Source organism: Pteropus alecto, unplaced genomic scaffold (genome assembly GCF_000325575.1).
Source record: "Pteropus alecto unplaced genomic scaffold, ASM32557v1 scaffold95, whole genome shotgun sequence".
Taxonomy (NCBI): Eukaryota; Metazoa; Chordata; class Mammalia; order Chiroptera; family Pteropodidae; genus Pteropus; species Pteropus alecto.
This window is the reverse complement of record NW_006441071.1, coordinates 7,494,009-7,504,664: the sequence shown is the minus strand read 5'-3', so window position 1 is coordinate 7,504,664 and position 10,656 is coordinate 7,494,009. Positions and strand designations below refer to the sequence as shown.

The window sequence follows — 10,656 nt, the reverse complement described above, 5'->3', positions numbered from 1 at the left end:
AAGAGTAATAGAAAAGTATTGGATGCTAAATGAGAGTTAAGTACCATATCTTTAATACAGTCTACCTAAAACTGAAACATGATAAAGTAAGAAATGGCAAATAAGATTTTTTTTAACTGATACTAAAGTGATATCCAGATGATCAAAAACCAGAAAGTTTTAAAAGTTATTACTTTGATGCAGACCTAAGCCTATCTATTGAGGAGCCCAGGACAAGAGGACACACAACATGCATTTAAATATGTAAAACTTATTAAATTAAGATAAATTACTCCTACACTAACCACAATTTATAACCAATTTTTTTTTTTAATATGTTAACCTCTTTTTTCTATAAGATTGAAATTAAAAAGTAAGGAAGTGAACTCATTTATTATTATCTATGTCTCATTGTTCTATTTATGGGTCAATGATAGTCTGATGAGCAATATAATAGAGGCACACATAATTCAAATATTTATTTTCTAAAATTTCATCCACTTAGCAAAATCACTGTTACTGTAATCAAGACTTTAATATAACTAGAGTTCTACTGTGATTAGTGTCAAATGAAACAATTTTTTTGATTCATTCTAGTTTTCGCATAGTATTTTTTAAACAATTATTTTATTTTGGGGAAATTTAATTCTGTTCAGGTGGCAACAATTGATATTAATTACATTTTAAAGCAATACTTAAAAAAGGAAATGAAATTTGTAACCAAGTCAGTACATTGCAAGGAATCGGGTACTGTTGGTGTTCACCTATCTCCCTTTTTCTATCCTGCGTACCTGTTTAATAACAAATTATACATGCCTCCTTCCCTGGAGAACTGCCTTTGTCCAAATGACAGTTACCTTATCCAGGTGGGCACACTCTCTTCTCTTCCTCCACCCTCCGCTGACTAGGAGTTATATAAAAGGCCAGTCCCTTTCACAAGGTAGAGCTAAATCTGTAGTGCAATTTATGCTGCTGAGACCACATTCTTGCTACCTTTTTATCCACTGCCCCAACCAGGATCCCTCACAACCCTCCTCTGCAAAATAGCCCTCAATGTATCACTTGAACAAGAATCCCTAGCTGGGCTGCTTCTTAGACATGTAACAAGGCAGGGTCCAATAAGATAAATGATCACAGATAAATTTTAAATATTTTAATTTTATGTATAAATTACTATCTTTACATCATATATCACAAAATTTTCACATGTTTATTGAAACTATAGCTAAATCCATAAAGGAAGATAAAAAATAATCATTTTTACGTATCACATCTGGCACAGCTAGACCTAAAGAACACAAAGGCTGAAGTCCTATAACTGTTTAAGATTATAGTTGTATATAATCAGCAGTAGTTGATAAGTGTCCTAATGATGAGTACCTCTGAAACAATTAAATGGGACATGAAAGACATAAGAACAGAATGCCCAGTATAAGACAGGGAATCATGTTTACAATTGGGTTCATCGAACACAATGACTCGAGATTTTTAAAAAGTTAATACATGATATTTTATAATTCTGATAAAATAACTCAGATTATAAGAGATATATGGAAAAAAATTTTCCATGGACTCAGAGTACGCAAAGAATACTACGATGCTTTACTACAACAATTTAGACTAAAAAATTGATAGATTCAATGGGCATGTCTGATTTCAAAAAATAAATTAGGCTGCTTTTCATTTGGAATGTATCTTCATAAGTCTATGGTTACAGGAAAGGGTAATAGACTGAGACTTGGAGACATAGTATTCTGTTGTAATTTTCTAATCTACTTTTATAATTTTAGGCAAATCAACTCAAAGTGTTAAAGATAAGTAGAAAGAATATCCCCCAGCACACCCGCCCACTCCTCCCCACCACAGCTTTCAGTTCCATGCTACTATTTCCTTGCATATGAGTGGGTAGGTGATTGTATTCATTGGAAATGTATGTTACCAAAAGTGTATCAAATTGGCTACATCATTTTTGGCAACTAAAATTAAAATTGATTATGCTGTATAAAATAGATATTAAATCAGGTCATTCTCAAGAATACACTATAAAATGGTGAAAATTTATCTAGCTCCTTTTGCAAGACACAATAAAAATTGGATTTTGTGAGGACACTACTCTGCTATTTTCTGTTGCTTAAATACTTTACATTTATTATCCATTTAAACTTCGACCGCAAACCATAAGGTATTATTCTCCATAACTTGTATGGGAGGACTGTCTCAGAGAAGTTAAGCATTAATTATCTTATCTAAATCTGTGCACCTAAAAACTTTCAGAAAATGCATATAAGTGAGATCATGTGGCATTTGTTTTTCTGACCTATTTCACTTGGCTTAACACCCTCTAGATCTATCCATGTTGCCACAATGGTAAGATTTCATTCTTTTTTATGGTAATATTCTATTGTATATATGCACTACCTCTTCTTTATCTAGTTGTCTATTGATGGATACTTAGGTTACTTCCATATCTTGGCTATTATAAATAACACTGCAATGACTATAAGGGTGCATATATCCTTCTGAATTGGTGTTTTGGATTTCTTTGGATAGATATTTAAAAGTGGAATTACCAGGTCATATGATTGTTCTATTTCTAATTTTTGAGGAACCTCCATACTGTTTTCCATGGTGGCTGCACCAATTTGCAATCTCACCAACAGTGCACAAGGGTTCCCTTTGCTTCACATCTCACCAATACTTGTTGTTTGTTGATTTATTGATCATAGCTATTCTGACAGAAATGGGGTGGTATCTCACTGTGGTTTTATTTTGCATTTCTCTGATGATTAGTGATATTGAGCACCTTTTCATCTGTCTATTGGCCATCTGTATGTCCTCTTTGGAGATATATCTATTCAGGTCCTTTGCCTATTTTTAAATTAAATTGTTTGGGGTTTTTTTGGTGTTAAGTTATATGAGTTCTTTATAAATTTTAGATATTAACCCTTCATCAAATGTATCATTGGTGAATATCTTATCGTATTCAGTAGGTTGTCTTTTTATTTTGTTGATGATTTCCTTTGCTTTGTTAAAATGTTTTTACTTTGATGTAGTCTCATTTGTTTATTTTTTCTTTTGTTTCCCTTGCCTTGAGAGATATCAGGAAAAAAATATTACTAAGAGTAGTGTCAGAGAGTGTGCTTTTAGGAGTTTTATGGTTTCAGTCTTACATTTAAGTCTTTAAGCCATTTTGAATTTATTTTTGTATGTGGTGTAACAAGGTGGTCATTTCATTTTCTTTGCATTATCTGTCTAGTTTTCCTAACATCATTTATTGAACAGACTGTCTTTACCCCGATGTATATTTTTTGCCTCCTTTGTCTTAGATTATTTGACCTCATAGGTGTGGGTTTATTTCTGGGCTCTCTATTCTGTTCCATTGATCTATGTGTCAGTTTTTATGCCAGTACCATGGCATTTTGATTACTATATTCTTGTACTATAGTTTGATATCAGGTAGTGTGATAACTCTAACTTCGTTCTTCTTTCTCAAGATTGCTTTGGCTATTCAGAGTTTTTGTGGTTCCATATACATTTTAGGATTATTTGTTCCAGTTCTATGAAATATGTTATTGGTATTTCGATAGGGATTGCATGGAATCCATAGATCGCTTTGGGTAGAATGGATATTTTAACAATATTAATTCTTATCCATGAACACAGGATATGCTTCCATTTATTTGTATCTTCTTCAGTTTCTTTCTTCAATGTCATAATTTTCTGATTACAGGTCTTTTACCTCCTTGGTTAATTTTTTCCTAGGTATTTTATTTTTTGATGCAATTATAAATGAGATTGTTTTCTTAATTTCTCTTTCCGGCAGTTTATTATTGGTATATAGAAATATAACTGACTTCTGAATATTAACTTTGTATCCTGCTTCTTTACTGAATTCCTTTATCAGTTCTAATAGTTTTTTGGTGGAATATTTCAGGTTCTCCATATATAGTATGTCATCTGCAAATAATGATAATTTTACTTCTTCCTTTACAATTTGGATACCCTTTATTTTTTTTTTTCTTGTCTTATTGCTATGGCTAAGACTTCTAATACCATGTTGAATAAAAGTGGTGAAAGTGGACATCCTTGTTTTGTTCCTGATCTTAAAGAGGAGGTTTTTAAATTTTCCCCATTGAATATGATGTTAGCTGTGGGTTTGTTGTATATGACTTTTATTATGTTGAGGCATGTTTCCTCTCTTCCCACTTTGCAGAAAGTTTTTATCATAATTAGATGCTGGATTTTGCCAAATGCTTTTTCTGCATCTATTAATATGATCGTATAATTTTTATCCTCCATTTTGCTAATGTGGCATATCACTTTAATTGATTTGCAAATATTGAACCAACCTTGAATTCTAGGAGTAAATCCCACCTGATCATCATGATCTTTTTAATGTATTACTGAAGTCAGTTTGCTAATATTTTGTTGAGGACGTTTACATCTTATGTTCATCAGGGATATTGACCTATAATTTTCTTTTTATTGTAATGTCCTTGTCTGGTTTGGGAATCAGGTTAATGAGGACCTCAGAAAAAGAATTAAGGAGGCTTCCCTGCTCTTGAATTCTTTGGAATAGTTTGAGGATAGGTGTTAATTCTTTGAATGTTTGGTAAAATCCACCTGTGAAGCGATTTGGTCTGGGACTTTTGTTTGTTGGGAGTTTTTTGATTACTGATTCAATTTCATTAGTAGTCATCGGTCTGTTTAGATTTTCTATTTCTTCTTGATTCAGTCTTGGAAAATTGTCTTTCTTCCAGATTGTCCAATTTGTTGGCGTATAATTGCTCATGGTATTTTTTCATAATCCTTTTATTTCTGAGGTGTCAGTTGTCACTTCTTTTTCATCTGATTTTATTTATTTGGATCTTCTCTCTTTTTTTCTTGATGAGTCTGGTTACAGGTTTATCAATTTTGTTTATCTTTTCAAAAAAAACATCTCTTGGTTTCATTGATTTTTTGTACTTTTTTAAGACTCTTTTTCATTTAGTTCTACTCTAATATGTATTACTTCTTTACTTCTATTTACTTTAGGCTTTGTTTGCTGTTTCCTTTTTTCCTTGTTTCTATAGGTATAAGGTTAAATTGTTTATTTGAGATGTTTTTCTTTCTTGAGGTAGGTCTGTATTGCTATGAATTTTCCTCTTAGGATTGCTTTCACTGTATCTCATTGATTTTGAGTTGTGATGTTTTCATTTTCATTTATCTTAAGGTATCTTTTGAATTTTTTTTTCCTTTTTCCTTGATATAATTGTTAATTCATTCATTGTTTAGTTGCATATTATTTAGCCTCCATTGATTTTGTTTTTTTAGTTTTTTCCTTGTAATTTATCTCTAGTTTAATATTATTGCGGTCAGAGAAGACATTTAATATGATTTTAATATTCTTATATTTATTGTGACTTGATTTGTGGCCTAACATGTACTTTTTCCTGGAAAATGTTCCATGCACACTTGAGAAGAATGTATAGCCTGCTGTTTGGGGTGAAATGCTTGAAATATATCATTTAAATTCATTCGATCTGATGTATCATTTAAGAATGCTGTTTTCTCATTAATTTTCTGTCTGAAAGATCTATCTGCTTATGTCAATAGGGTGTTAAAGTCACCTAATATGAATGTATTACTGTTGCTTTCTCCATTTATTTTCATCAGTATTTGCTTTTCATATTTAGGTGATCCTATATTGCGTGCATAAATGTTCACAAGGTTTATATACTTTTTTTTTTTTTTTTTAGGCGAGGCAACCCTTGGTTGACCTCACAGATTGCAAGGACCTTGTCAGCTTACAATTCATTATTTATTTTTATTTATGTTTTTACACTTCCAGCACCTGGTCTTCCTAGGTGGTCTCCCATCCAGTACTAACCAGGCCAACCCTGCTTAGCTTCTGAGATCAGACGGGATTGGACTTGATCAGGGTGGTATGGCCGTAAGTGGGTTATATGCTTTTATTCAGTTACTCTCTTTATCATTTTGAAATGGCCTTTTATGTCTCTTATTGTAGACTTTGTTTTAAAGTTTATTTTGTCTGACATAAGTATTGCTACCCCAGCTTTTTATTTTTCATTTTCATTTGCAAAACACCTTTTTCCATATCTTTACTTTCAGTCTGTGTGTGTCTTTTGATCTGAAGTGGATCTCTTTTAGATTGCATATGTATAGGTCATTTTTGTTATCCATTCAGCTACCCTATGTCTTTTAATTGGAGCATTTAATTCATTTACATTTAAAGTGATTATTGATAGGTATATAGTTATTGCCATTTTATTATTAATGTTTATGTTCTTTATTTTCTTCCTTCTTCTTAAAGAAGTCCCTACAACATTCCTATAATACTGGCTTGGTGGTGAAGAGCTTTTATAGCTTTTTCTTATCTGGACAGATCTTTATCTCTCCTTCAATTTTAAATGATAACTGTGTTGGAACAGTTGTCTTGATTTTAGGTGCTTGCTTTTCCTCACTATGTATTTTGTGGCAACCCCTCCTGGCCTGCAAAGTTTTTGTTGAGAAATAAGTTGACAGTCTTATGAGAAATTCTTTGTAAATAACTGCTTTTTTCTTGATGCTTTTAAGATTCTCTCTTTGTCTTTAAATTTTACCATTTTAATTATGATGTGCTTTGATGTAGGCCTCTTTGGGTTCATATTATTTGAGACTCTCCGTTCTTCCTGGGCTTGCATGTTTATTTTCTTCAGCAGATTTGGGAGGTTCTCAGCCATTATTTCTTCAAATAGGTTTTCCATCCTTTGCTCTCTTTCTTCTCCTCTGGTACCTCTCTGATGTGAATATCGTTGTATTGATGTTGTCCCAGAAGTCCCTTAAATTATCCTCATTTTTTTGGTCTTGTTGCCACTTGGTGTTTTCTGCTACCTTGTCTTCCAACTCATTGATTCAATCCTCTGCTTCCTGTAATCTACTCTTGATTCTTTCTAGCGTATTCTTCATTTCAGTTATTGTATTCTTCATTTGCGACTAGTTCTTTTTTACATTTGCTATCTAAATTTTTATATTTTCTATTTCTTTGTTGAAGTTCTCACTGAGTTCATCTATTCTTCCTCTAAGTTCATTAAGCATCTTTATAACTAGTGTTTTGAAATCTGTGCTAGTAAGTTGCTTGCTTCCATTTTATTAAGTTCTTATTCTAGAGTTTTCTTCTGTTCTTTTATTTGGAACATATTTCTTTGTTTTCTCATTGTGACTGCCTCTCTGTGTTTGTTTCTCTGTTTTAGGCAAATATGCTAAATTTTCCAATCTTGGCAGAGTGGCCTTCTGTAGTAGATGTTCTGTGGGGACCAGTGGTGCACTCTCCCTGATCACCTGAGCCAGGGGCTCCAGGAGTGTCCCTTATGTGGATTATGTATGCCCTCCTGTTATCATTGAGCCTTAATTGCTTTTAGCATGTCAGTGACCCTCAGGCTGACTAGCTGTAAGGATTTTCAATGACCACAGCATATGAGCTGTTGTGCAGGGACTGACTTCAGGGAGCCAGAGTGACCCCAGTAGACTCCGGTGCCTGCAGAGACCATCCATTTGGTGCGTCATTTGTAGGACTAGTTAGGCGGGGCTCTGTTGCAGTGTGAAGCGGGCACCAGGTGTGTTGATTCTGGGGCCTCTTGGGAAGGGCTCTGATGCAGGCCAATTTCAGCCCCTGCTTGTGACTAACCCAGGGCTATGTGATAGAAGATATAAAGTTATTTGTGGTTGGTCATTGCCTGTGCTGGACCTAGAACCATGTGAGCGAGGCCAGACTGGTACTGGACCTGGAGAAGTTCATCACAGAGTCCAGCGCATCCCAAGGCCCGCCATCACATGCCAGTTGCCCATAAGGCTCAGCCACTGCAAGAGTCTTGGGTGGTACTCAAGTTGAATTAGGTGGTTTCTGAGGGAGCCACCAGGGTCAGGTGAGTGGTGTTCACCAGGCCAATGCGGATTCAGCTTTGTCATTGTCGGGGGAGGGCTCAAGATAGAAAGATGGCACCCATCTGTAGACTATACAGGATGAGGGCTCAACACAAGGACAATGGTGACTGTCCCTTCAGCCCTCGCATAACTCAGTCTCTGGAGCCTCCGTAGTTGCCATCCCTGTGCCGGAGCCCAGGGTGAGTGTCTGCAAGCAAGTCAGTCTATGCACGAGGCTTTTAAGAGAACGTCTGGGTTTCCAGCAGCTTTTCAACTCACCTGGAAGGTCAGATTCCCCGCTGATTTTCACAGCCAGATATTATGGGGACTCTTCTTTCAGCACTGGAACCCTGGGTTGGGGAGCACAGTGTGAAACTGGACCCCTTGCTCTTCTGGGGGTAGTTCTGCTCCTGAGATATCCCACCCAATGCTCAACCATCACATATAGGTGAAGGACCAGTTTATTTCTCGTCTCTACCCCTCCTACCAGTCTTCTCATGGATTCTTCTTTATATCCTTATAGGACTTCTGTTCAAATAGTCTTCAGATTGTTCTCCAATTCAGTTGTAATTTTAATGTATTATGAAAGGAAACAAGTTCCGCCATCTTGACCAGAACTCTTAATACGTATAATTTGAAATTATTGAGGAAGAGTGCCATTCTTAAATTTTTACCTATGGAATGTATTTTTATATAGTAAAACTTCACAACTCAGTCTGAGTAAGATGATAAATGGCAATGAGTCATGATAATTAATTTAGGGAATTTTAACATAAAATTGTATAGAAAATTATAATTTATTATGAATAAATTAATATACCAGGCTCTTTCTTTATAGCTTTTTAATATTGCAGTAAATATATATGCTTCATTTTTGAATTGTTATCATGAGATGTCTAAAAAGAGTTCAATATTTTACAATGTCTTCATAATCTAATTCTACTTGCTGTTAGCAAATTATTGCAAGAGATAGTAGCCCTGACCAATAACTAGAATTTCTAAACTAAGGATGTTTTAATGTGGTTCAAAAAAAAAAATTTTGCTATTTTCAGCTATGTTAATGAATTCTTCTGATTACTATGAATAATAGAAAACAGCTGTTTCTTTATTTTAAATGCATAGTTATTGTGAGTTCTTTCTAAATAAATAATTTTTAAACATTTCACCTTACAGCTTACATTAGCCCAATATGTAATAAAACTTTCATTGTGAAGCATCTTACAGATCTGTGATATCTAGGCTATCAAACTGTTTTCTCTGCAAGTATCTAAACCTAGTTATTGGTGTCATTTTTTTTTTCCCCTTCTGGACTGTGTGTGTGCATATGTGTATGTAGGTACTTCCTCATAATCTTTAATTTTTATCTTAATTTCTCCATTGAGGAAATTTGGTGCCCGTTACCTTCATTCTTTTTTTCTCACACTTAGAATATAAACAAAAATATCTCTTTTGTCTTTATCATTTTCTCATATTTGGGGGAGGTGGGAAAGGAGATCAGAAAGGAAATGTTTTAAGTTTGACTTAAACAAAATTAAGTTACTTTTATGAGATGAGTATATATAATCAGAGTTTTCAAGAAAATTGCATTTCAAAGACAACTAGTTAAAATTTTATAATGAAATTAACTTTCTAAAGTATATTTGCCTATTGCTTTTCTATGCACCTCCCCCCTACCAGCAATGTGGAGACTCCAAAAATACAAAATTAAAAAACAAACTACAATGGGTTATGAAAGAAAAAATGATGTATATAATGTTCAATGTAATTCTTTTTGTTGTTGTTGTTTATTGAAATTTAAGAACACTAAAAAAAAAATCATTCTTACTGTATTCTTGTCTTAGGCACTCCCATATACAGACTGTACACAAATCTGCATGCAGTGTACCCTCAAAATAATGCTTAGGGTTAATTTTTTTGTAACATAAAAACCAAACAAAATAAATTTTATTTATGTATAAAATAACAAAAAAAGTAATGCCAAGGAACTTACCACATGAACTTTACTAAAAGACCAATATTCAAATTCTTCTCCATTGCATAGATGTGCTTTTTATTAATAAAGAGTAATGCGAAACCCTCATCATTACTCAGTATGACCAAAGTTGTAGTTGTAATCCTGGAATGAAAAGTCTAACCCAGTCACTATACATATGTGTACTAAAAAATAACATTACACCACAGGGGATCTATCTCAATGCAATTCTATAAGACCAGACAAAACATCAACAAGGCCACAATCATTTTTATTAAGCCCACTCTTTTTACAGAATGCTATGAAAGCAAACAAAATAAGTCGTATTTTAGTGAGATTGCAATAGTCTAGACAATATAAGAAGAACATGAGAAATGATGCCTTTTAGAAAAGAGAAAAAAGAAAATATGCAGAAGAAACGAGTTAGGTGATAAAGATACCCATAATTTTCTAAATGCAAAACAAATTATTTCCAAAAGTAGGATTCAAAAGAAAATAATTACACTACTCTGTGAAAAGAAGGAGTTGACATGTTACTCATAAACACATTCTGAACATTCACTTCATTAGATTTTTTGCAACTGTCTTCACTCAAACAATAAACTTTTGATTTTTTTATAGAGCTCATTTGTTCACACTTAATACTCTGACCCCTCAAATAACCTATATAGTACAGATACAGTTGTTAATGTATCAGGTGAATAATGATGACATTAATGTAGCTGTGCTGCTGGAGTAAAGTACCAACTCTCACCTGCATTGTTTCCAGTTCTTGTGGAAGACTCTTTCCTGGCCTATAGTTT

The 10,656-nt window shown here is 33.7% G+C and overlaps 1 pseudogene; it reads right to left on the bottom strand.

Moving 5' to 3' along the window:
• Window positions 1-5,800: 5,800 nt before the first annotated feature.
• On the bottom strand, window positions 5,801-5,917 carry LOC112485128 (annotated as a pseudogene).
• Between the last annotated feature and the right edge of the window lie 4,739 nt (window positions 5,918-10,656).